A 25,280-nucleotide genomic window follows, 5' to 3' on the forward strand; every position below is an offset into this window, starting at 1 on the left:
ACCAGCGTGAGCCCGCGGTGGAACTGGAGGCGTATTTATAGCTGGCTGACCTCAGTCCTGTTGGGCCCTCCCCGCTCCTTATCTTATGCCGCTGGAATTCGCGGGCTCGCAGATCACAGGGGCCCGGGCGCGCCAGGCCTGGCGCTCCCGAATCGATGAGGAAAGCCGCTCTCCCCGGCAGATCTTCCCGGCCGGGGCGCCTCCATCACCCTGCCTGCGCCTCGGCACGCTGGCAAGGAGCCCGGGAAGAGACGCCGGGAGCGGTGGGTGGGCGAGGAACAAATCCAATGTGACTACATTTTTCTTTGTCGCAACTACCACGACCTGGCCATCCCCCACCTTGGTGACTTGGTGCCTTCCCAGCGACCTGCTTATTTCACGCCAGCTGACTGGCGTTCACTGCAGTGTGAGTGTCGGCCGGAGGAGGGGTCCACGCGAAGGAGCCCACAAGAGCCGGGCTCTCGGGCCCCGATGGCCGGAGCGGGCATCCCGGGCGCCGATGGCCGCAGGGCGCCGCAGCCGCGTCCGCACTCCCCTCCGCCCCGTTCCATCGCGTGCGCCCTACCGCGTCTGCGGGCGTGTGGTGAGGGGCCGGCGGGCCCGCTCGGAGGAGAAGACTCCACTCGCCCGCACCACCAGCAGCTCGGCACCCCCTTGCCGGCTGCTGGCCCTACTCTCCGGCAGCGGGGCGCCGGGCTCCGCGACCCCTTCGGGCGCTTCCGCCGTGCGCTCGGCTCCTTTCGTGTCCAGGGTGGGGCGGGGCGGGGTGGGGCGGGGCCGGCGCCCGGGGTCGGGTGCGCGCGGCGCGGGCGGGCGCCCTCCCAGTGCGCGCGCGCCGTGCAAGGCCCGCGACGCCCGCCCCTCCCCCAGGCCCCCGCACCCGCGCCGCCCCCTCCCCTCCTGGCGAGAGTCGGCGGTGGCGGCGGCGGCTGCAGAGATTGGAATCCGCCTGCCGGGCTTGGCGAAGGAGGAGGGAGGAGGCAGGAGCGAGGAGGGAGGAGGGCTAAGGGCGGGCAGGAAGGCTAGGGTTCGGCGCGTCCGTCCGCGCGCGGCGAAGATCGCACGGCCCAATCGAGGGGCGACCGGGTCGGGGCCGCTGCACGCCTAGGGCGGAGGCCGAGCCGGGCCCCGCTTCGCCCCGGCGGCTCGCCGCGCCCACCCGCTCCGCGCCGAGGGCTGGAGGATGAGTTCCTTGGAGTCCGGGTGAGTTGGGAGTGCGCGTGCGGGCCGGGAGGGGTTGGCCGCCGCGGGGAGGCCGGCGGGGCTCCGGCGAAGCTGCGGAGGCAGCCGGGCGCGCAGAGGCCGGAGCCAGGGGCTGCCCGGCCCGGCCCCGCCAGCTCCGCAGGCCTCGGCGCGCGCTGGGCCGTGACCGCCCTGCCAGAGACCCACAGCACCCCGCGCCGCGTACCCCCGCCGGCCCCTCTTTTGTCTCCCACCCGCGGGTTGCAGGCCGAGTTTGGGGAAGCGAAGTGGGCGAAAGCGGCTCCTGGGACGCTTCTGGAATCCTTAAATGGGAAAGGCGCTCCTCTCCCCGCCCCGGAGCTGCGAGGCTGATATTCGTGATTTGGCTCCCGACGCTGTGGGGAGGAACAGGGGAGAACAAAGTGAGTTTCGGGCGAGGGTCGAGCGAGAGGAGCAGCCAGCCCGCCCCCAAGTCGCCGCGGGAAGGGGCCCGGGCCCCCGAGCTCCCGGAGCTGCTTCACCTGTTGTCCTGCGCGGCCTCCGCTCCGTGGCCTGGTGATTCCGCACTTCGGTTTTGGAAAACTTTCTGCTGGATTGCCTGGACCCTTTTTTCTCTTTCCAGACTCCTAGTGGAAAGATTTGGCAAGGAAAAAAAAAATGAGCTTGCGTCAGGGAAGAAAAATAATATGCTGTGTGTTAGGGTCCGGCGTTTGAGCGTGGTACACTTTCATGCTCTCATATGTTTTAATTTGGTCGAACTGCTGCAGGTTTTCTCTTTTAAGCGATTAACAAACTGTTCAGAGTACATACTGTGAACTTGGCACCTGTGTTGCGTCATTTAATCCTTATTAACGATTCTGGTTTATTGTATTCCTCATTATTTTAGAGGAAGAAACCGAGACGCAGAGGTTAACTTGTCTAGGGGACCTGGGATTTGAACCCAGGAACATCGTATTCTGGCAAACGAATTAGGAAAAAAAAACTGTTTGCAAACACTTCTACGTTTAGGAACATTTTTCGGTTACTCTTACTTGAAATTATCGTTATTTTGTTGCTTGAGTTGAAACTATTGTATTTACTTGTGAGAGGAGTTAAGCTTTGAATTAGAGTGTAACTTAATGCGTCTCATTGTTTTCAGTTGTTGAAATAAAGAATGTGAACCAGACTTATTTAGATTTTTAAATTTGAAGCTAAAATATGGGCAATTCTCTGATCCAGGAATGGGGGGAGTGTATGAAAGGCCGATTGAAATGTAGAATGCGTTTTTAGTAGAACCAGTCTCGGTTCTTGTTTAATTTTTCCTCCATTTTCCATGGAGCCCAGTTTAAACTTCTACTTTCTTCACTTCTCCCCACCGTTTACAGAAGAGTTTGAGGCACCTAGCGGGAGCTCCTTCACTAAATTCCTTCTGTTACTGGCTTCTTAACCTTCCGTCAAAGAGGGATAATTTTTTTTTTTTTTTTGTCTTTTTTATTAACACCTTGGGGTTTTTTTTTTTTTCCTTCTAACTTTCCTACTTAGTGGAGTGTGAGTTATTTTCTCTGTCGTATTTGGGTTCTTTAAAGTACAAATGTTCTTTAGATTTCTTCAATTTACAAAAACCTTAAGTCTGCTACTCCTTCAGGCTGTCTTGTTGCTACTTTTCCTTTTCAAATCTTATTAACATTTTAAAAAGCTTATTCGTAATAAAAGTAACACATGGTTGTTAAAGAACTGAGAACTAGCGCAACATTGAAATTAAAATTTAATCATTCACAATCCATCTCTAGAGATTGCCAAGAGTAGTCTGCTTTTCCTGACTTTGCCTGGTTGGTGGCTAGCCACTCATTTCTTAACCCCTTGTTATCTGGATTTCACCTTCACAAGGAACCTCATCACATTTAACCAGCTTTTTCTAAGTCCTCTCCTTGAGCTTTCTGTAACATTTAACATAGACTTCACATTTTTCAGATGCCTTTCCTTGGCTTTCATTCATCTATACATTTCATTTAACAAATACGCGCTGTATTCTAACACAGGGTGCAAGGCAGTAAGATACAACAGATCCTTCCCTCATGGAGCTTAAAGTCTAGTGGGGAAATACATATTGAAAAATAAAGTCTCTAGTTAAATATAATTGTGATTTTAATTAAGGTGCAGAATATTGTAAGAACTTCAAATGGAGACCTGACCTGGTGCTTGTGGTGGTGGGAGAATCTGGGAAAGATTCCTTAAAAATGCTTTGTTGGAACCCAGGCAGATTGTGAAGGATGAGCAAGAGTTAACTATTAACTAGATGAAGGGGGGCCTTCTGTGACATTATACTAACTTTGTTCCTCTCCGCCACTTTTCTGCCTAATCTGTTCCTCCTTTCCTCTTTAATATGCGTTCTCCAAGTTTCACTTTTTAGATCACTTTTCTCTATGTCCCCTTAGAATGATTGTTCAGACCTTTCTGTTGGAATAATTCTGAATTCTTTGTTCTTTATTTGTCTTCTGAATCTGGTTTTTTTTTTTTTTTTTTTTTTTGCAGTTGCTTTATGCGTATCTGTACCTGATTGTTCTGAGCTTCTTTTCCTTAACTTGCTTCTTTGGTGTTCTTTATTTCTGTTGATGTCATACCAAACCCAAACCTTTTCCCATTTCATTATATCTTGTCTGTAGCCAACATCTGTTGATTCTGCTTTATGATATTATAACTCTTCTGCTCTCTATTCTTGCTAACTGTGGGACAGTTCTGAATTCATATTGGTGTCAAGGTAGTAGTCAAATCATAAAATGAGTTGGGCAACTTTCTTTCGTTTTCTCTTTTTCAGGATAATTTTAGACTGGGATTATCTGTTCCTTGAATGTTTAGAAGACCTCACCTATATGACCATTTAGGCCTAGATCTTTTTTTCTGGAGAGGACTTTGAATAACACTTCAATTTCTTTAATAGCTGTTGGTTTGTGTTGATTTTCTGTTTCTCCTATGAATTTTAATGTTTCACTTTTTTTCAGGAATGAATTTATTTTCAAATCTAGTGTTATTTGGCTTTCACATAGTTCTCCTCCCACCACCCTGTGACTCCACCCCCACCCCCTAACTCTGAATCAAGTTCTCATCCCACCTGGACTAATGTTATGATTTTCTTCCCTTCACTTTTCTCCTTTGTCTAATCTTATGCATTTCTGCCTAAATTAATCTGTAAGCCCAGTTCTTACCACTTTGCCACTCAGAAGTTTCCAAGGTCTTCCATTAAACGAAATATTTTTTATGGTATTTGCTTGGTTTACCTGGTTTTTTTTTTTTTTTTTTTTTTAAAAAAAACAATCCTCCCTCCCTCCCTCCCTCCCTCCCTCAAGACGGAGTCTTGCACTGTCGCCTGGGCTGGAGTGCAATGGCGCGATCTCAGCTGACAGCAACCTCTGCCTCCTGAGATCAAGGGATTCTCCTGCCTCAGCCTTCCAGGTAGCTGGGACCACGCCTGGCTAATTTTTGTATTTTTGGTAGAGGTGGGGTTTTGCCATGTTGTTCGGGCTGGTCTTAAACTCCTGACCTCAGTTGATCCGCTCGCCTCAGCCTCCCAAAGTGCTAGGATTACACAGGTGAGGCACCATGCCTGACCTTTATAACAATTTTTATACAAATATTTTTTTTGTCTAGCCTAGCAGTAGCTGTTTTTTTTTTTTTTTTTTTTTTTTTTGGGAGACTGAGTCTGGCTCTGTCCCCCAGGCTGGAGTGCAGTGGCCGGATCTCAGCTCACTGCAAGCTCCGCCTCCCGGGTTTACACCATTCTCCTGTCTCAGCCTCCGGAGTAGCTAGGACCACAGGCGCCCGCCACCTCGCCCGGCTAGTTTTTTGTATTTTTTAGTAGAGACGGGGTTTCACCGTGTTAGCCAGGATGGTCTCGATCTCCTGACCTTGTGATCCGCCCGTCTCAGCCTCCCAAAGTGCTGGGATTACAGGCTTGAGCCACCGCGCCCGGCAAGCAGTAGCTGTTGAACTGTCCTGATCTGACTGTTGGATCTTAGGAACAGCGAACCATGGAGAGAAAGGAGAATGGGTTTCCTATCACACTAAATTTTGAAATAGGAACCATTTCTTTCCCTTTTCTACTTTCCCACCTTTTACTAGTTTTTAGGCTTTAGGATGTCTTTTTAACATCACAAGGTTCATATTGACCAGGTTGGACCAACTTTTTAACACAGGATTAAATGTTGAGTTGCATTGAGTTATGTCCATTGTAAGATACACTGTAATTTTACAGACCACTTAAAATATGCGTCTAGTTGTAAGAAGCCATTGATTGTAAGGTGCACTCCAATTCCAGAGATGCTAAAATATGAAAAATGGATGCATCTTAGAATTGATGAATAGGGTTTCTCTCCCTAATCAAAGCTCTTGGATGTGCCTGGAAATGCCCAGTAGTGTTTTTTGAGAAGAACACTAGTTAGGGGCATAGGGAGATCAGATGATCAGTAGACTCCGTCTCAGAATAGGCCCTGTGGTCCCTAAGCCAGTTCATATGGGCAGTTTAATATATAACTAATGAGTAGACATTGAATAGATGAGTAAATTATCTTCGAGTATCTTTTATTTATGCTGTTGTTGTAGACTTTGTTGTTCTTTTATAGTTTTATATTTCTGATGAGCCTTCCTTATGGCACAGATTTGTTATACCGCTAAAGTCTGGAACAGTGGAGCTTGGCTCTTGATCCAGCTGTTTATAGTTGGTTGTTGACTTATGAAGGAGGACAGGAGTATGCTAAGATATAGGGATAATATATTATAATCACTTTTGCAGTTAGGGAGATTAGTTACATGTTGGAAAATCATTTTGAAGAGAGGAAGACTGAAGATGTTCAAACTTGTGGGAAGGTCTTTCTGGCCTGGCCCAGATTAAACCTATTTATGCCTAGTGTTCCATTGTTGGAACGCTAAGCATGTGGGAGTTCTATTTATATCCTGCTCAAGGTCATCGCCAAGGTCTGATTGCAAAAATTCAAAAAATTGCAACCTCAGGCATAAATGGGTTAAGATGGTGGCAGATAATTAGGGCCTGGAATGGACAGGAGGTGGTAACTAGCTATGGATGAGAGAAGGAATGGGATTGGCAAGAACAACTCCTGGATTTCTAGCTTGGAAAGCAGGGTAGATGTGGGTGACTGATATGAAAAATGGAGGGAGAGCGGTTTGTGGAAGAAAATAGTATTGGTTGGATCACATGGAGTTTGAGGTATCTGAAACAGCCAAGTAGGGATTTCCACTTGGCAGTTGTCTATATGGGTCTGGGGTTTGACAGAGGTTTGCGCTGGAGGTAGGCATTTGGGAGTCATTGCTGTATAGATTTTAGATTTTATATTCCGACAGTGGGAATTGGGTGGCTCTCTCAAGTGACTCTTGCTTACAAGTGACAACCCTAACTCAGGTTAGCTTAAAGGAGGGAAAAGCTTCTCCCGACTAACCCCCATGATTTTGAAAGGTCGAGAAATAGACATGGCTAGACCTAAGTGCTCAAATGATATAATTAATTGAGGTTGTCTTCTCTGTTCTTCACTTTTGTGGTCTCATTTCAGGCAGGTGCATTTATCTGGCAGAGGAAGACATAGGTTATAGATTATAGAATTATAGATTGTAGGTTATAGACCTCGTATCAGGAACTCCTTGTATGGTCTAGCGAAGAACCTAAAACAGCCTTGAGAATTTTTTTTTTTTTCTTTTTGAGACGGAGTCTTGCTCTGTTGCCCAGTGGAGTGCAGTGGTGTGATCTGGGCTCACTGCAACCTCTGCCTCTTGGGTTCAAGTTATTCTCCTGGCTCAGCCTCCTGAGTAGCTGGGATTACAGGTGCCTGCCACCACGCCTGGCTCCTTTTTGTATTTTTAGTAGAGACAGGGTTTTGCCACGTGGGCCAGGCTGGTCTCAACTCCTGACCTTAGGCGATCCACCTGCCTCGACCTCCCAAAGTGCTGAGATTACAGGCGTGAGCCACCGCGCCTGGCCAGCCTTGAAAAATTTCAACTTAAGGCCTGGGTAGAGAAGATAGACATTAAATAATTATCCAGTTGTAGTTACGTTAAGATCTACAAAAAGAAGTCCAGGGAATGTTAAAAGACTGATAAGGGAAGCTGGGCTGTCTGGGATGCGGGTACTTTGGAAGGCTTTCCTGAGAAGGTAGCCCGCAGAGTGAGACCTTAGGCAAGGAAGGACAAGGGGATTGTTTCTGGAAGTATTCAGTAGTATTTATTTATTTATTTGAGATGGAGTCTCACTCTGTCGCCCAGACTGGAGTGCAGTGGCGCAATCTCGGGTTACTGCAACCTCCGCCTCCCGGGTTAAGCGATTCTCATGCCTCAGCCTCCCAAGTAGTTGGGATCACAAGCGTGTGCCACCAAGCCTGGCTAATTTTTGTATTTTTAGTAGAGACGGGGTTTCACCATGTTGGTCAGGCTGATTTCGAACTCCTGACCTTGTGATCCACCCACCTCGGCCTCCCAAAGTGCTGAGATTACAGGTGTGAGCCACTGCACCTGGCCAGAAGTATTCAGTAAAGCGAGCAGTTTTTGTAGCTTTTAAAAAATTATAAAGGCAATACATTTATTGTGGTTAATTTGGGAAATATAAAAAGCTATAAAGAAGCAGCAGAATGATTAAGTTTCAACTTCTAATTTTTTATAAATAATGTCTGATACTGGTTTTACTACTGAGTACCTGTGCAATCATGGATGCCACACTAACCCAATCTGGATATTCGTTCTTTATCTTAAAAAGTAAAAGGAACAATGTGAACTTTAAGATAACCTTTCTGCTTAAAAAAAAAAAAAAGAAAATCTCATGACTTGCAGCACAGTTAGCTGCCGAAAGTGAAGGTCATATAATGCTTTTGGTCCTAATGACATCACTGGACTTCTGACTTTTGGCTGAAAAATCATGCCAGCCTTGGCAGTCCTTGCAAGTACCAAAGGGAATATGGCTTATGGCTTATGCCTGCGGTGCCCTTCCTGTATCCTGCTTTCTTACCTCCTTTTTTGAGCATTAAATTTTTTTTTTCTTTAGCCTTTGGGTAAAGTATCAAAATGTTGAGAAGATAGACTCTCAATTTCGAAGGTGAGAAATCTGTAGGAGACTTGGATAGTTTCAGTATAACATGTATATTAAAGATTTGTGGAAGTAGACTTTGTGTTGAAGTAATTAAGCATGCTTATGGTGTATTTCAGACTGGGTCTTGAGTGTTTTAAATTTCTTTTTTTTTTTGAGGCGAGTCTCGCTCTATGCGCCCAGGCTGGAGTGCAGTGGCGGCGATCTCGGCTCACTGCAGAAGCTCCGCCTCCCGGGTTCCGCCATTCTTCGCCTCAGCCTCCGGTAGCTGGGACCTGGCGCCCGCCACCACGCCCGGCTAGTTTTGTATTTTTGAGGCGGGGTTTCACCATGTTAGCCCAGGATGGTCTCGATCTCCTGACCTCGTGATCAACCCGCCTCGGCCTCCCAAAGTGCTGGGATTACAGGCTTGAGCCACCGCGCCCGGCCAAGTGTTTTAAATTTCTATGTAAGAATATTTTAGATTCCTGGCTAAAAGAAGCTCTTGTTAGAAAATGTTAAAGTAAAGACTGTTAAATTTTGGTGAGGCTCTTAATGTATGCATTTTTCAAGAAGTCATTTAAAAATGTCATGAACTAAAAATATTTCAGTGGTAACTGTTCAGAAGTATCTTAAATGTACACCAAATCAATGAAATACAATCACTGGGTGACAGATTATTCTTTCTTCATTTTATAATCTTTCACATAATAAAAATGTGGGGGAAAATTGCATGTTGAATTTGTAGGTGTGTAGCTTAGCAAAAACTATTAATCTTTCTGAAATACTACTCTGGTCATCATCCCTATTTGTTAAATATTTTTCCCTGTTTTCTTATTTGCTTACAATAGAAAATCCAAAATAGCTCAGACTGGTCTCCTGCTCTGGCCAAGTCAGCCTTTTCTGCTTTGTTTACTTTCCTACTATTTTATCAGCCTAAGTCACCTAAATGTCAGATTCAGGTTTGGGTTCAGAATCCTTAGACCTATACTGTCTACTGCAATAGATAGCCACTACCACATGTGGCTGTTGAAGACTTGAATTGTGGCTAGCTTAAGTGTGAATTACGTACTAGATTTTGAAGATAGTACCAAAAAATGTAAACTATCTCATTTTGCTTTTTAAATATTGGTTATATAGTGAGATGATACTGTTAGGGATACACTGGATTAAAGAAATATATTAAAACTGATTTTGGCTGGGCATAGTGGCTCACGCCTGTAATCCCGGCACTGTGGGAGGATTGCTTGAGCCCAGCAGCTTGAGACCAGCTCGGGCAACATGGTGAGACTTTGTCTTGATTAAAAAAACAAAACTGATTTCACCTGATTCTTTTTACTTTTTTAATGTGGCAACTAGAAAGTTTAAAATTACATTTCATATCGGACAGTACTGCCTTTGACTTTCCTTTGCCTGGTTCTTTGCCCATCAGAATGCTTTAAAATCTAGTATAAATCCTTGGCCAGATGGGGTGGCTCATGCCTGTAATCCTGACACTTCGGGAGGCTGAGGCAGGAGGATCATGAGGTCAGGAGCTCGAGACCAGCCTGACCAACATGGTGAAACCCTGTCTCTACTAAAAATACAAAAATTAGCCGGGTGTGGTGGCGCTCACCTGTAATCCCAGCTTCTCAGGAGGCTGAGGCAGGAGAATCGCTTGAACCTAACTGTTTGTTGTGCAAACAGCTCACTGCAGCCTCCAACTCCTGGGCTCAAGCAATCCTCCCATCTCAGCCTCCTGAATAGCTGGGACCACAGGTGCATGCCACCGTGCCCAGCTAATTAAAAAAATTTTTTGTGTGTGTGGAGGTAGGGTCTCACCATGATGCCTAGGCTGGTCTTGAACTCCTGGGCTAAAGTGATCCTCCCAAAGTGCTGACATTACAGGAGTGAGCCATTGTGCCCAGCCTCTATCTTTTCATTCTTTATAATAGTTAAGCAGTTATTCCATTTTCTGGTTACACCTTAATTTTATTTACCAGTTTTCTATTGAATAATTAGATTATTTCCATTTTTTTCTTTTGCATTACAAATACTGCTGTGGTGTTTGTACATATCCTTTGAGACTGTTTTTATTTCATGAAATGAAGTCTTAGAAATGAATTTACTGGCCGGGCGCGGTGGCTCAAGCCTGTAATCCCAGCACTTTGGGAGGCTGAGACGGGCGGATCACGAGGTCAGGAGATTGAGACCATCCTGGCTAACATGGTGAAACCCCATCTCTACTAAAAAAAAAATACAAAAAACTAGCCGGGCGAGGTGGCGGGCGCCTGTAGTCCCAGCTACTTGGGAGGCTGAGGCAGAAGAATGGCGTAAACCCGGGAGGCGGAGCTTGCAGTGAGCTGAGATCTGGCCACTGCAGTCCAGCCTGGGCGGCAGAGTGAGACTCCGTCTCAAAAAAAAAAAAAAAAAAAAAAAAAAAAAAAAATGCATTTACTATTAGAGAAGCCATGCAGATTTGATGGAAAGTGCCAGGCCACCCCACAAAATCTTCATAACCATTCATATTCCAGCCAACAGTATTTGAGTATGTTCTCTCCTCCCAACATAATTATATCAGTCTGTGTGTGTGTGTGTGTGTGTATGTGTATATATATATATATATTTTTTTTTTTTTTTTTTTTTTTTTTTTGGGAGACCGAGTCTTGCTCTGCTGCCAGACTGGAGTGCAGTGGTGCCATCTTGGTTCACTGCAGCCTCAGCCTCCCGAGTAGCTTGGACAACAGGTGCATGCCACCATGCCCAGCTAATTTTTATATTTTTGGTAGAGACAGGGTTTCACCATGTTGACCAGGATGGTCTCGATCTCCTGACCTCGTGATCCACCTGCCTTGGCCTCCCAAAGTGCTGGGATTACAGGCGTGAGCGACTGCCCCCAGCCATATCAGTCTATTTTTATCTTTGCCAGTTTGCCAGCTGAAAAAACATTCATGATGTAAGGTTTCTTTGCTGTTGTATGAATAATAAAAAACAGCAAATTTAAATTTCATTTGTCTTATACTCTCAACTTGTTATAAGCTCCTTGGTCTGATTTTTGTGGTAAAATATTTTCTATTGCCAACAGTACACATGCATGCTTTGTACAAAATAAATGTTCAGATATTTGTATCTGTCCATGGCAGAGGCATCCAGAATATGCTACTACAACGTAAAAATTATTTGGGAATGTGGTGGCTCATGCTTGTAATCCCAGCACTTTGGGTGGCGGAGGCAGGAGGATCACTTGAGCCCAGGAGCTCGAGACCAGCCTGGGCAACATGTTGAGACCCTGTCTCTACAAACATTTAAAAATTAGTGAGATGTGGTATGCACCTGTAATTCCAGCAACTCAGGAAGCTGAAGTGGGGGGATCTCTTGAGCCCAGGAGTTGGAGACTGTAATGAGCCGTGATCTTACACTGCGCTCCAGCCTGAGTGACATAGCAAGACCCTGTCTCAGACAAACAAAACATGTATTTTAATATGAAGACATTTGAGAATAGCTCTTTTTCCCCCTGAACTCCCTTGTCTGCCTAAAACTAGATCCTCCCCAAAGAACTCAATTGTCATAACCTCCAGTTGTCATAAATCCCTTCCGTGGGAGTTTTGCAAGCAGTGAAGATTGAGTCTTGTCACTGGAGAGAATTTGGCACCTCACCTAAACATTGTTACAAACTATCCTATCTCCAACTGTTCTCCTAAGGGTCTGTTTGTCTGTCCTACATGTTACTTGTTTTCCTGCAAGAGCCCATTGTTCTTTTCCAGTTTCCCTAGTGATACACATGCCCCAAATTCAGACAGCCCCTTTGGGTCACATTTTTCTGTGAATTCTTCTACATATGTGAATCAAATCTGTCATTTCTCTTGTAGATGTGTTTTTTGTCAGTTTAATTTATCAGACCGCAATTACTGAACCTAAGAGGGTGTAGGAAGTTTTTCTTCCCTAACAATGGTCAAATTGATGTTTTTCTGGCTGTAAGGGCAAGGGATAATAATAAGGTAAGGTTTTTCTAAAAATAAATGTAAGTATCTTAAATATATGCAAAGTTTCTTTACATTAAAAAAATCTTATCCAAAATGAGACATTTGTTAAATGAAGTAGATTATACTATTAAAGATGTGCACCTCACCCTCCTGTGTTTGTTCCTATGGTAGTAACGTTGATTGTTAATGGATGGCATAGTAACTTCAGTTGTGTTCACAAGCCTTTTTTCTTAAAGTTAGGCACTCTTCCCTGTTTTTTCTTAGCATTTTATCAATTTGCATAAAAGAGTAAATGGTTTGTAACAGGTTTCTCTGGTCACATCACTGAGGAGAGACAACAAAAGAAGTCATTCAACTGAGGTTGAATCTTTACACAAAGAAGGCATTAATGTCTTAAAAAAAATAAAGAAATCCTGATATGGTTATTGTGACTTTCCATTTTTCTGGTTATGAAATAACTAAAAAGGTTAACTAAATATTGGCTTATTTCTAGGTTTAGTTATGCATCAGTGTGTTTATTGCTTTCTGTGCCTTACTGCACTCTGCTTATTAGGTTTGTGACCTTGAGCCAAAGTTGTTAATTGCTCCTTTTCTCATATGTAAAATGAGGATGGTAATGGTCTTCTCTCTCAGGGTTACTGTGAGGACTAAATGAATGATAATTGCAGTTCAGTGCTTAATACTGTGCTTGCCACATAGTAGCTTAATGAATGTTAGTGAAGAATATTTCTGAGAGAGAAATAAGCTGGACATTTCTATCTTAAAATGGCTTCACATATAGGGTGCTTGAAAATTAAATCTGATCTTGATACTTTCTAAAAGTATGTGTTATTTTAGCTTCCGTATTAATATTCACATTTGAATTTGCAAAATACTTCTGTGTATTATCAGTACTGGCAAATTGATACAGGAAATTTTGTTGCTTTTCCTGCTTTGTACATCAAGAATTGGAGGCTAATGAAGGTTAATTTTCCCACCAAACAAGTTGGTGTAAAAGAGTAAATAGAACTAGAGCTGAACTCTGTAATTCTACCTACTAGGGAGCCTGAGGTGGGAGGATCTCTTGAGGCCAGGAGTTTGAGGCTGAAATGCATTATGAGAATAGTGTGCTATGTGAATAGCAACCACACTTCAGCCTGGACTACATGGCGAGACCCTGTCTCTAAAAAGAAAGAGGTAAATAGAATCAGACTTTTCCTCATTCACTCAGAGTGGATGACTAGGACCTCAAAGTTACATATAAAGTAAAGTCAAAGACTCCACATACTAAAGAAAGCCCTAGGCTTTAGTGACCAGAATCCTTTCCAGGACTTATTAAGATGTGGCAGAATTAGGTCACAAGTTGGGGGGAGAAGGAATTGTGCCAGAGTAGTCATTGCAGCGATTAGTGCCTAGCGGGGAGCACTGTAGTTTTTGTTTCCTTCTCCTTCCCTTGGGGTGTCCTTCCCTTAGAAGCTTAATGTGGAGAGGTCTAGTAGAACCATTCCTGGAGGTTAAGAATACTAGCAGAAGATGGAATGGAACATCTGAGTACCTAGACAATATTGTGTAGCAGGCTGGTTTTTCTGTACCTATTTGAGCAAAGGATAAGGAAAATTAGAAATCTCAGTTTGGATCGAGGGGTGGCAGTGACCTTCTTTTAGTTCAGGTGGGTAATGCAAATGTAACCAGGCACCAGCCTTCTTGCCAGGCAGGCTGTGCTAGACAGGGAAGCAAAAGCAGTTGGAAGAGGGTGAACTGAGGCTGGGTGAGGTGACGCAGACCTGTAATCTCAGTACTTTGGGAGGCCGAGGTGGTAGGATCACTTGAGCTCAGGAGTTTGAGAACAGCCTGGGCAACATAGTGACACCATGTCTGCACAAATAAATGAGCCAGGCCAGGTGTGGTGGCACATGCCTTTAATCCTACCACTTTGGGAGGCTGAGGTGGGTGGATCACTTGAGCTCAGGAGTTTGAGACCAGCCTGGGCAATGTGGCGAAACCCCGTCTCTACAAAAAATATAAAAATTAGCCAAGCGTGGTGGTGGGCGCCTGTGGTCCCAGCTGCTCGGGAGGCTGAGGTGGCAGATTGGCTTGAGCCCAGGAGGTTGAGGCTACAGTGAGCTGAGATCATGCCACGGCACTTCAGCCTGGGTGACAGAATGAGGCCTTGTCTCATATTTCCAGCTTCTTGGGTGACTGAGGCAGGAGGACTGCCTGAGCCCAGAAGGTTGAGGCTGCAGTGAGCTGTGATCTTATCACTGCACTTCAGTCTGCCAGAGAGAGTAAGACCCTATCTCAAAACTGAACAAAACAATACAACAAATGGAGGGTGAGCTGGAGCAGATCTTTACGTGGGCTGACAGCCTCTAGTCTCCTTTGTCATGAAAGAACTCCCCTTGTCCCCAGAAGAAAAGCTATCTGTTGTCTGCTTGTGATACAGACAGTGTAGTCAGTATTAGCCAGGGAAGTGGCAACTGAGATAGCTACTCTAGTCTCCCTCCTCCCTCCCCTAATCGATCAGACCACATCCCTTCCTTCAGGCTAGCTCTCTTGGACTGTGCACCCAATCTGAATTTGAAGAGAAAGGAGGTGATTTTAAGACCGAAGGTTAAAGTTTTAAACTGCAGTAAATTGGACTGCACTTTTTAATAACCGAAAGCTATGGGAGCTTTTCAAGATCTCTATAATAAATGGAAAAGGGAGATTTGACCAACCACAATTAGGAATAGGGATAGAGAAACAATTGTTTCTTGTGTTTGTACCAATTTCAGACTCTTTGTTAAGAGTCTTAAGTTCCCATTATCTTAAGTTCCCATTAAGTTCCCATTAAGGCCTTTGGACACGTTAAGTTCCCATTAAGTTCCCACCTTAAGTTCCCATTAAGGCCTTTGGACACCAAATCCCATTCTCTTTTTCTGTGTATGAGGCTGTCACAGTACTATAGATGACCATTTGATCTTCTCAGTGGCCTGTTTCCAAATGCATTCTGATTCTCAGTACTATTTTAGCATTAAGTGTATCATTTAATTTTATCTCAGATTTTTAAGCTGTTTATGATAACTCTTTTAATTGGAACATTAACTCAAATATCTAATTCCTTTTTATGGAATTGTTTGAGTTTATCAAACCTTGGAAACATTAAATAACATAAAAAGCACTCAAAAGGAAACTCTAGTTCAATATTTTATTTTTACTTAGTGTATGAGATTTTGAGTTTTAGGAAGTTTTAAATTAATGTTCAGCCATTATTCACATATAAAAGGTAAATGGGTTTTAGTTTAAGGAATATTGAGCAATAAAATACAAGATTGAGATGGATTAAATGGTATCTGACATATTTCCTTACTCTGAATCCATTTAACCTTTACAAGTATTCTATGATATAGTTACTGTTATCAGTTCCCTTTTACATGAGGAAACTAAGGCTGCAAAGGTTAAGTAACTTGTCAAGGGTTGCATAGTTCATAAGTGGCAGAGCTGGGATTCAAACCCAGGCAGTCTGATTTTAGAGTCCATGCTCTTAACTGCATAATTATATTGTCAAATGGAGGAGGAGAATTTTAAGATGAGGATATGTACTAGGCACAGAGTTGACTTTTAACAATTAACCTCTCTTTTAATATTTAAAATGTGGTAGAGATTTTCCACATTTAAATTTTCCACAGTTAATCTTTTGAGATTGATTGATTGATTGATTGATTGAAGCAGGGTCTCGCTCATTCTGTTCCCCAGGCTGGAGTGCAGAGATGTGAACATTGCTCACTGTATCCTCGGCTGCCTGGACTCAAGCTTAGATCCTCTCGCCTTAACCTCCCAAAGTACTGGGATTACAGCTGTGAGCTACTGTGCCTGGCTCCCATGTATACTTTTTTTTTTTTTTTTTTTTTTTTGAGACAGAGTCTCGCTCTGTCGCCCAGGCTGGAGTGCAGTGTCTGGATCTCAGCTCACTGCAAGCTCCGCCTCCCGGGTTTACGCCATTCTCCTGCCTCAGCCTCCGGAGTAGGTGGGACTACAGGCGCCCGCCACCTCGCCCAGCTAGCATTTTTTAGTAGAGACGGGGTTTCATCGTGTTAGCCAGGATGGTCTCGATCTCCTGACCTCGTGATCCGCCTGTGTCGGCCTCCCAAAGTGCTGGGATTACAGGCTTGAGCCACCGCGCCTGGCCTTATACTTTTTTACTTTACTGATTGTTTTTTTCTTTGCATCTTAAACAGTATTAAAAGGCCAGTGGCATATAGTTGTTTAAAAAATACTTGTCCAAAATTCTTCCCACATACCTTTTTTAAAAATGAGTTTTTTTTTTTTCTCTTCTCATTTCTGAGATGTATACATGTTTAATTGGTGATGGTCAGAGATCTTTTTTTTTTTGAGACGGAGACTCGCTCTGTCGCCCAGGCTGGAGTGCAGTGGCGCGATCTCGGCTCACTGTAAGCTCCGCCTTCCGGGTTCCCGCCATTCTCCTGCCTCAGCCTCCCTAGTAACTGGGACTACAGGCGCCCGCCACCACGCCCGGCTAAGTTTTTGTAGTTTTAGTAGAGACGGAGTTTCACTGTGTTAGCCAGGTTGGTCTTGATCTCCTGACCTCATGATCTGCCTGCCTTGGCCTCCCAAAGTGCTGGGATTACAGGTGTGAGCCACTGCGCCCAGCCAGAGATAGATCTTTTTTCACAGCTTTACCATGAGTATTACTCTTAAAATAATTGAACTTGGGTAGATGCTTGTATAACCTAATTATTTGTGTGATTTCATAGAATAAATTTAAAACCTACCCTGTGAGAGAACAAGAAGAAAAGGAGATGCCAAATACTGCAACGTCAGTTGAAAATGAAAGTGAATAAGTCCATCTGTGGGGCAGTTTTTGGAGTCCAATAGATTGAGAAATGAAATCTGATTTTTACCTGTTAATGCTGCTGAATAATAATATGGAATATTATTAAATTGCTTTTGTTCTCTTAACAGTCATTTAAATGTAATTGGTTATGGCATCATTACTGTATATATCTTTCTAAGAGTTTCTTTCCATTTACAAAAATATATATCCATTTTATTTGGTGCTTTGTACAGATGGCATCATGCATTGCGCACTGCAGCTTGCCTTTTTCACGTAACATTTTCTCTATCACCCCCCTTTTCCGCCGCTCACCCTGGGGTTCATTTCCCCGCAGCTCTGTCTGTTCCCTTGGCAGAGTCTTTTCTCCCACTGCTCTCCAACTCCTGAAACCTTCCATCATCTCTCTTTTTCTATTTACCTTCTTGTTCTTAAGGAATCTTAAATATTTTGAGCAGCCTCTGTTCCCCTACTTAGACTAATGTTTTTAAATGGGTAAAATATGTACGACTTACGAAGGAGAACAATTATTTTGAAATATAGCTGTTAACATTTTTAGATACAGTAGACATCTAAAAATCATCCCCCCTTTTTTTTTGAGACGGAGTCTCGATCTGTCGCCCAGGCTGGAGTGCAATGGCTGGATCTCAGCTCACTGCAAGCTCCACCTCCCGGGTTTGCGCCATTCTCCTGCCTCAGCCTCCCGAGTAGCTGGGACTACAGGCGCCCACCACCTTGCCCGGCTAGTTTTTTGTATTTTTTTTTAGTAGAGACTGGGTTTCACCGTGTTAGCCAGGATGGTCTGGATCTCCTGACCTCGTGATCCGCCCGTCTTGGCCTCCCAAAGTGCTGGGATTACAGGCTTGAGCCACAGCGCCTGGCCAATCATCCCATTTTTTTAAAGTTCCTTTTCAAAACAAGTCTTTTTTCCCCTCCTGATTGCAAAAATAATGCTAACAGAACAAATTGAAACACAGAGAAGTCCTGAGAAAAAAGTAAAAATCCCCTATATTTATACTACTCAAAGATAACATATATAAACATTTTGGTATATATACTGTAAGTTCAAAGAAATCCTACTACTTAATGTTTCTACTGTAGCTTAAGAATTTGTACAAATAAGGTGGGTAAAGCTAAGTTCATCCTGAGTGTCTGAACCTGGAATATAAGGAATTTGAAATTTGTAGGGGTGGGGATATCTAAATAGAAATAGAAAATTCTGAAAATTTGGCTGTCTTATTCTAGTTACCTGTTTTTTTGTTTGTTTGTTTTTCTGAATGTTCTTTTCCTTCTCAGCTTTTGCCACTTTTAAGGTTTTTTTTTTTTTAAATCAAGATGTTTCACATTTGATATGTTCTTCTATAATAATAGACTAAAATATAATAAGATGTAGAGAACCTAACAGAACCTAAACTGAGGGAGGTTAAAAACCAGATGAGGGCCAGGTGCGGTGGCTCACGCCTGTAATCCCAGCACTTTGGGAGGCTGAGGCAGGTGGATAACCTGAGGTCAGGAGTTTGAGACCAACCTGGCTAACATATAGTGCAACCCTGTCTCTACTAAAAAAATACAAAAATTAGCTGGACATGGTGGCGGGCACCTGTAATCCCAGCTACTTGGAAAGCTGAGGCAGGAGAATCACTTGAACCTGGGAGGTGGAGGTTGCCGTGAGTCGAGATCGTGCCACTGCACTCCAGCCTGGGCAACAGAGCAAGACTCTGTCTAAAAAAACAAAAAACCAGATGGAAGTAGAAAATCTAAAACCTCTAGCAGAATGAAGCTAGAAAGAATGGAATCTAAACACTGAAATTATACATCTGTTAGGCAGCTGTGCGTTCTTTATAGGTTCTGTTGTGGAAATAGCTAAAGAAACTTTGAAAGACAAATATATCTTAAATAGACTAAGCATATATTCTTATCACTAATTATGATGCGCACTTTTTTTTTTTTTTTTTGAGATGGAGTCTTACTCTGTCGCCAGGCTGGAGTGCAGTGGTGCGATCTTGGCTCACTGCAACCTCCACCTCTTGGGTTCAAGCAATTCTCCTGCTTCAGCCTCCCGAGTAGCTGGAATTACAGGTGCCTGCCACTATACCTGGCTAATTTTTGTATTTTTAGTAGAGACGGGGTTTCACCATAATGGCCAGGCTGGTCTCAAACTCCAGACCTCAGGTGATCCACCCGCCTTGGCCTCCTAAAGTACTGGGATTACAAGTGTGAGCCGCCGCGCCCAGCCTTTAATTAATCTTTGAATGAATTGTCCCCATTTTCTAGGAGTTATTAAAATTCTTTTCTAAAAATAACAACTTTTTTGGATTAAATTTAGATATCCTATTTGTATCTTCAGCATTGAATCAATGTTTTATTAAATACACATTAAGGGAGCTTCAGTGATACTAAAAGAGTGTGGTGCTGTTGTAAATTTGTCATTACTTTCCTTTTTGCCAGTATTTGAGGATTGTCTTGGACCATGGGCAAGCCTGAATTGTAAGAAGGAATGGAAAAGCGTGGTAACCCATTAACGGGTAAAAAAATTTAAAAAAAAAAAGAAAAATTGTCAGAGACGTACTCTTTAAAGGGCCAGATTTTTTTAATAAGACTGTAAAAATATTGATGATTCTTATTTTACACAAAGATTTTTAGAGGAAAGAAAAAATATGCAAAAGAGAAGATGCTCTTTGGGGCTAGCCATAACCCTGCTAGCAAAGTCAGACAAGGATGGAACAGAAAAAGAGAACAATGTCTATTCTCACTTATCATGTATTTGTAAAATCCCAAGTAAAACACTAGCAAATTGAATTAAACAGTATATTGATACTATAGGATAAAGCTAGCCCAAGATTCAAGGGTGATTTGACCTTAGGAAATATATTAGTGTCATTTACACTAAATAAATCTGAGGAGGAAAACAATAGGACCATCTCAGTTAATGGTAAAAAGTATATTAAATGAAATTAAGTAACTCTTTCTGAAAGACTAGTTTTAAGAGAAGAAAGAAACTTCCTCAACCTGATAACGGGTAGTTTTCTACCTGAAGCATGTAGCAAAGCCAACTGGTAAAATATTTCCCATGAAAGGAAGAACAATACTAAGCTTATTTTTAGTGTTCTTGTTAGTGCTGGAGACCCCAGCCAATGGAATAAGAGAAGCTGAAGCGATAAAGTTGTAAATATTCGAAGGGAAGGTCAGAATGCGTACTGTTTGTTTATGTTCTTTGCTAAGCATGTAATCTACCTAGAAAAGTCAAGAAAATCGATTGACAAACTGAGAAAACTAATAAATGAGTTCAGTAAGTTGGCTCTACATGTGGTAAACGAAGAAATCCACAGGTTCCTGTACACCAGCAATAGCCGTGTGAGAAGTACTGTCACTGTCTGTTACATCTGATAAGACCTGCCTATTAATCTTTGGTCTGCTTGTCAGTTTCTTTTCCCAGACGTGCTTTGAGTCATGAGGAGAGCACTCCAGGAGATGAGACTTTCAGTTTCCTGCTTATCTCAACACGAAAGTCAAATGTTGTGAAGGGCGGACACAAGGCTGATGGTTTCATGACAGCCCCAGAGAGCAAAATGCATTCCCCCTGATGCCCATCTCACCCTGCTATAGAAAGTTTCATTTTCTCAGCATTTCCTGAGAGAATGTATCTCTGAGTTTTCTGGAGACCTGAGGTCTAATCGTTAGTATTCTGTAGAAATACCAAAGAATATACTAAGGAAAACAGAAAGGGCATTCCTCTAAAAAGAGCTAGTGTTTTTTTTTTTTTATTTTTTTTAATTTTTAAATGTAGTAGCTTGTGGTAAACAATGGCAACAATACAGAAAAGTGCTTTCCTCCCTACTTTCCTTGCTCTCCCTTCTGTGCTGTTTCATTTTCCTTGGTAACCACTGTTGTTACTGTATGTAACTTCCTAAGATTTTCTTTCCATTTACAAAAATATATATCCATTTTTTTGGTGCTTTGTACAGATGGCATCATGCATCGTGCATTGCAGCTTGCCTTTTTCACCTAACATTTTCTCTATCACCCTCCTTTTCCGCCGCTCACCTGGGGTTCATTTCCCTGCAGCTCTGTCTATTCCCTTGGCAGAGTCTTTTCTCCCACTGCTCTCCAACTCCTGAAACCTTCCATTGTCTTTTTCTATTTACCTTCTTGTTCTTAAGGATTCTTAAATATTTTGAGCAGCCTCTGTTCCCCTTCTTAGACTAATGTTTTTAAATGGGTAAAATATGTACGACTTACGAAGGAGAACAATTATTTTGAAATATAGCTGTTAACATTTTTAGATACGGTAATATGTTTGTTCTTTTTTTCACTCATTAAATAATCCAGGAGTGAGTTTAACAACTGCCCTTTTAGATACTGATGAGCATAAATAATGCTTTGAATTGCCTGCAACAAGTAGTTTGATGAGAATATCTGATTTGTTTTGGTTACAAAGTCGCAAGTATTGCTGATACTACTATGTGTCCTGCCTACGTCTCGTAAGTAAAGAAAAATTCAGAGCTCAGAGGTTAGTGAAAATAAAAATGTAATTTTTTTCACATCTAAGGTTATGAACCTCCTGAGGCCATGAGCTCCTGAGTAAGAACCTCTGCAACTGAAACTTCGTTTACACTGGAGGACACCGATTCTTTTTTGCAGTCTACTCAAGCAGTGGAATTTTCTCTTGCAGACACCCGGAGTTTCCTTGGTCCTGGAGGGGTTATCCTTTACCTGCTTTGCTACTTCCAGATCACTCTCCCTCCCACCTTCCTTAACATCAAATAGAAAACAGGATATTCAATCTCATGATACATCCTTGCAGTTTTCCATGGAACCTTGACTGACTTCCTTCTCATTTAATGAAGATTTTGTCTTATATGGCTCATTTTCCCTAATACTTCTTTATTCTAATTCTTGATGATCTCAACATCCAGGTAGGTGACTCTTCCTCTACCTTCCTGGCCTCTTAATATCTTGACTTCCTGCAAAGTTTCCACCCCACCTCAGCTATCATGGTCATATCCCAGGTCTGTTATACAATAATAACAAAAAATTATAACTCCCTCCATAATTTCAATTCTACCCTGATCATCAGTTCACACTTTACTGGCTCATGCATTCTAGTGCCAGCAATTCTTTTATCACACTGGGACTTAGAACCCATTTACTCTATTATCTTTGTACCATTCCTCACCATACTCTCTCCTTGTGTCCTTACCCTTCTCTTTATTCAGTTTAATTTCTGTTGTTGGTCATGATTGTTCAGTTGTAAATATTCTCAGTACACTTGCCCTCACTTGCTTCATTGCTTAATTGAGAAACCCTAGTGCTGGTTAAATCCAACTGTGCCTACTCTACACTTTTTTAAAATGTGGTTTAAAAAAATGGATATCAACTGGGCATGGTGGCTCATTCCTGTAATCCCAGCACTTTGGGAAGGCCCAGACAGGAGGATTACTTGAACCCAGGAGTTTGAGATCAGAATGGACAACATAGTGAAACCCTGTCTCTGCAAAAAATTAAAAAATTATTTGGGCATGGTGCCATGTGACTGTAGTTCCAGCTACTTGGGAGGCTAAAGTGGGAGGATCACTTGAGCCTAGTGAGCTTTAGGTTGCAGTGAGCTGTCATTGCACCACTGTACTCCAGTGGGTGACAGAGCCTGATCCGGTCACAAAAGAAAAAAAAAAAGAACATGTATTTACCCTCTTAACAATTATTAAGTATACATCACAGTATTACAGTATTGTTAATTATTTTGTACAACAGATCTCTAGAACTTTTTTTTTGTTCTCTGCAATTACAAGCTTTAAAAATTTTTATTTTTAGGCCAGGTGCAATGGCTCACGCCTGTAATCCCAGCACTTTGGGAGGCTGAGACAGATGGATCACCTGAGGTCGGGAGTTCGAGACCAGCTTGACCAACATGGAGAAACCCCATCTCTACTAAAAAAATAAAATTAGCCAGGCGCATGCCTGTAATCTCAGCTACTGGGGATGCCGAGGCAGGAGAATCACTTGAACCCGGGAGGCGGAGGTTGCAGTGAGTGGAGATGGCGCCATTGCACTCCAGTCTGGGCAACGAGCAAAACTCAAAAAAAAAAAAAAAAAAAAATTAAAAAAAAATTGACAAATGCACCTATTTAGGGGGTACATAACGTTGACATAAATGTATATATTTATGGGGTATGTAGTGATGTTTTGATACATACAATGCACTACAAGCTTGTCTAACTCATGGCCCGTGGGCTACAATGTAGCCCAGGATAGCTTTGAATACAGACCAACACAAATTCTAAACTTTCTGAAAACATGAGATTTTTTTCCAGTTTTTTTTTGGTAGCTCATCAGCTATCATTAGTGGATTTTTTTGTTGTTGTTTTATTTAATGTTTTTATTTAAAAAATACATAATTTTTGATAGAAATGGGGTCTCATCATGTTGTCCGGGCCATTCTCAAACTGCTGAGCTCAAGCAATCTGCTTGGCTTGGCCTCCCTAAGTGCTGGATTACAGGTGTGAGCTGCTGTGCCTGCCCTGTTGTTAGTGTATTTTATGTGTGGTCCAAGACAATTTTTCTTCTTCCAGCGTGGCCCAGGGAAGCCAAAAGGTGGGACACCCTCACTGATGTACAGTGATCAGATCAGGATAATTAGCATATCCATCATCTCAAACATTTATAATTTCTTTTTGTTCAGAACATTTGATATTCTCCTTCTAGCTATTTGAAACTGTATATTATTGTTCACTATAGCCCCCCAACGGTAGGATGAAGAGTAAAGTACTAGAATTTATTCCTCCTGTCTTGCTGTAATTTTATATCCTTGAACAAATTCTCCCCGCCCCTCCCTTTCCTCTACCCTTCCTATCCTCTGTTTTATGTTTTACTTCTAACTTTTAGTTTCCACATGAGTGAGAACATGTGGTGATTAACTTTCTGTTCCTGGCTCATTTCACTTAATATAATGTCTTCTGGTTCCATCCATATTGCTGCGAATGAGTGGATTTTATTTATGTATTTTCTTTTTTTTTAAAATAGAGATGGGGTTTCATCATGTTGGCCAGGCTAATCTCGAACTCCTGACCTCAAGTGATCCATCCATCTCAGCCTCCCAAAGTGCTTGGATTACAGGCATGAGTCACCATGCACGGCCTGGATTTTATTTTTTATGACTGAGTAGTATTTCACTGTGTATGTATACCATATTTGCTTTATCCATTCATCTGTTCTTAGATGTCTGGTTTGTCTAACTGATACCTAGGCTGTTTGAATAGCAGTAAACGTGGGGATGCAGATGTGCCTTCAATAGAATGATTTCCTTTCCTTTGGATAAATTCCTAGTAGTGGAATGCTGGATCATATGGTAATTCTGTTTGTAATTATTTGAGGAAACTCTATGCTGTCTCTGTTGTGGCTGTACTAGTTTATATTCCCACCAACAAAGTATAAGTGTTCCCTTTTCTCGTGTCCTTGTCAGCACTTGTTACTTTTTAAATTGAATTGTTTATCTTTTTGCCAGTTTGCCCATTTGCCCATTTTTAATTGGATTGTTTTATCTTTTTCCTGTTGAGAGCTTTGAGTTACTTGTATATTCTGGATATTAACCGTTCTTTTTGATAATAGCCATTCTAACTGGGGTTAGAATTGTGGTTTTGATTTGCATTTCCCTGATGATTAGTGCTGTTGAGCTTTATTTATTTATTTAGACAGAATCTTGCTCTGTTGCCCAGACTGGAATGCTGTGGCTTGATCACTGCCCACTCTAAGCTCAACCTCCTGGGCTTGAGTGATCGTCCTACCTCAGCTTCCTGAGTAACTGGGACTACAGGTGTGTGCCAATGGGCCTAGCTAATTTTTAAGAGTTTTTTGGATAGATTGGGTCTCACTGTGTTGCCCAGGCTTGTCTCAGATTCCTGGCCTTCAGCGATCTTTCGGCCTCAGCCTCCCGAAGTACTGGGATTACAGGTGTGAGCCACCATGCTCTGCCCTCCTTTTTTTTGGTTTTGTGAAACAGACAGGATCTCCTTGTCACCCAGGCTGGAGTGCAGTAGTGCAATCATAACTCATTATAACTTGGAACTCCTGGCCTCAAGGGATCCTCCCACCTTGGCCTCCCAAACGCTGGGATTACAGGCATGAACCCCTGGTAATAGCACCTGGCCTATTTCATATGTTTTTTGGCCATTTTTCATCTTTTGAAAAATGTCTATTCAGATCATTTGCCCATTTTTTAATTGGATTTGTTTTACTGTTGAGATGTTTGAGTTACTTGTATATTCTGGATATTAATGCCCTGTTGGATGAGTAG

At 42.7% G+C, this 25,280-nt stretch overlaps 1 protein-coding gene across 5 annotated transcripts in view; it reads left to right on the top strand.

Moving 5' to 3' along the window:
* Positions 1 to 823: 823 nt before the first annotated feature.
* The window catches only part of BMPR1A (bone morphogenetic protein receptor type 1A), a 169,004-nt gene continuing 144,547 nt past the window's right edge, over positions 824 to 25,280 (top strand). For 4 of the 5 annotated variants that reach the window (XM_021943311.2, XM_021943314.2, XM_021943317.2 and 1 more), the window contains exon 1: positions 929 to 1,203. The gene's annotated coding sequence lies outside the window, so the exon portion shown is untranslated. Of the gene's footprint in view, positions 1,204 to 25,280 lie in introns of all 5 variants that reach the window. The other variant, XM_021943316.2, reaches the window with a different exon arrangement.

Source organism: Papio anubis, chromosome 11 (assembly GCF_008728515.1).
Source record: "Papio anubis isolate 15944 chromosome 11, Panubis1.0, whole genome shotgun sequence".
NCBI lineage: Eukaryota > Metazoa > Chordata > Mammalia > Primates > Cercopithecidae > Papio > Papio anubis.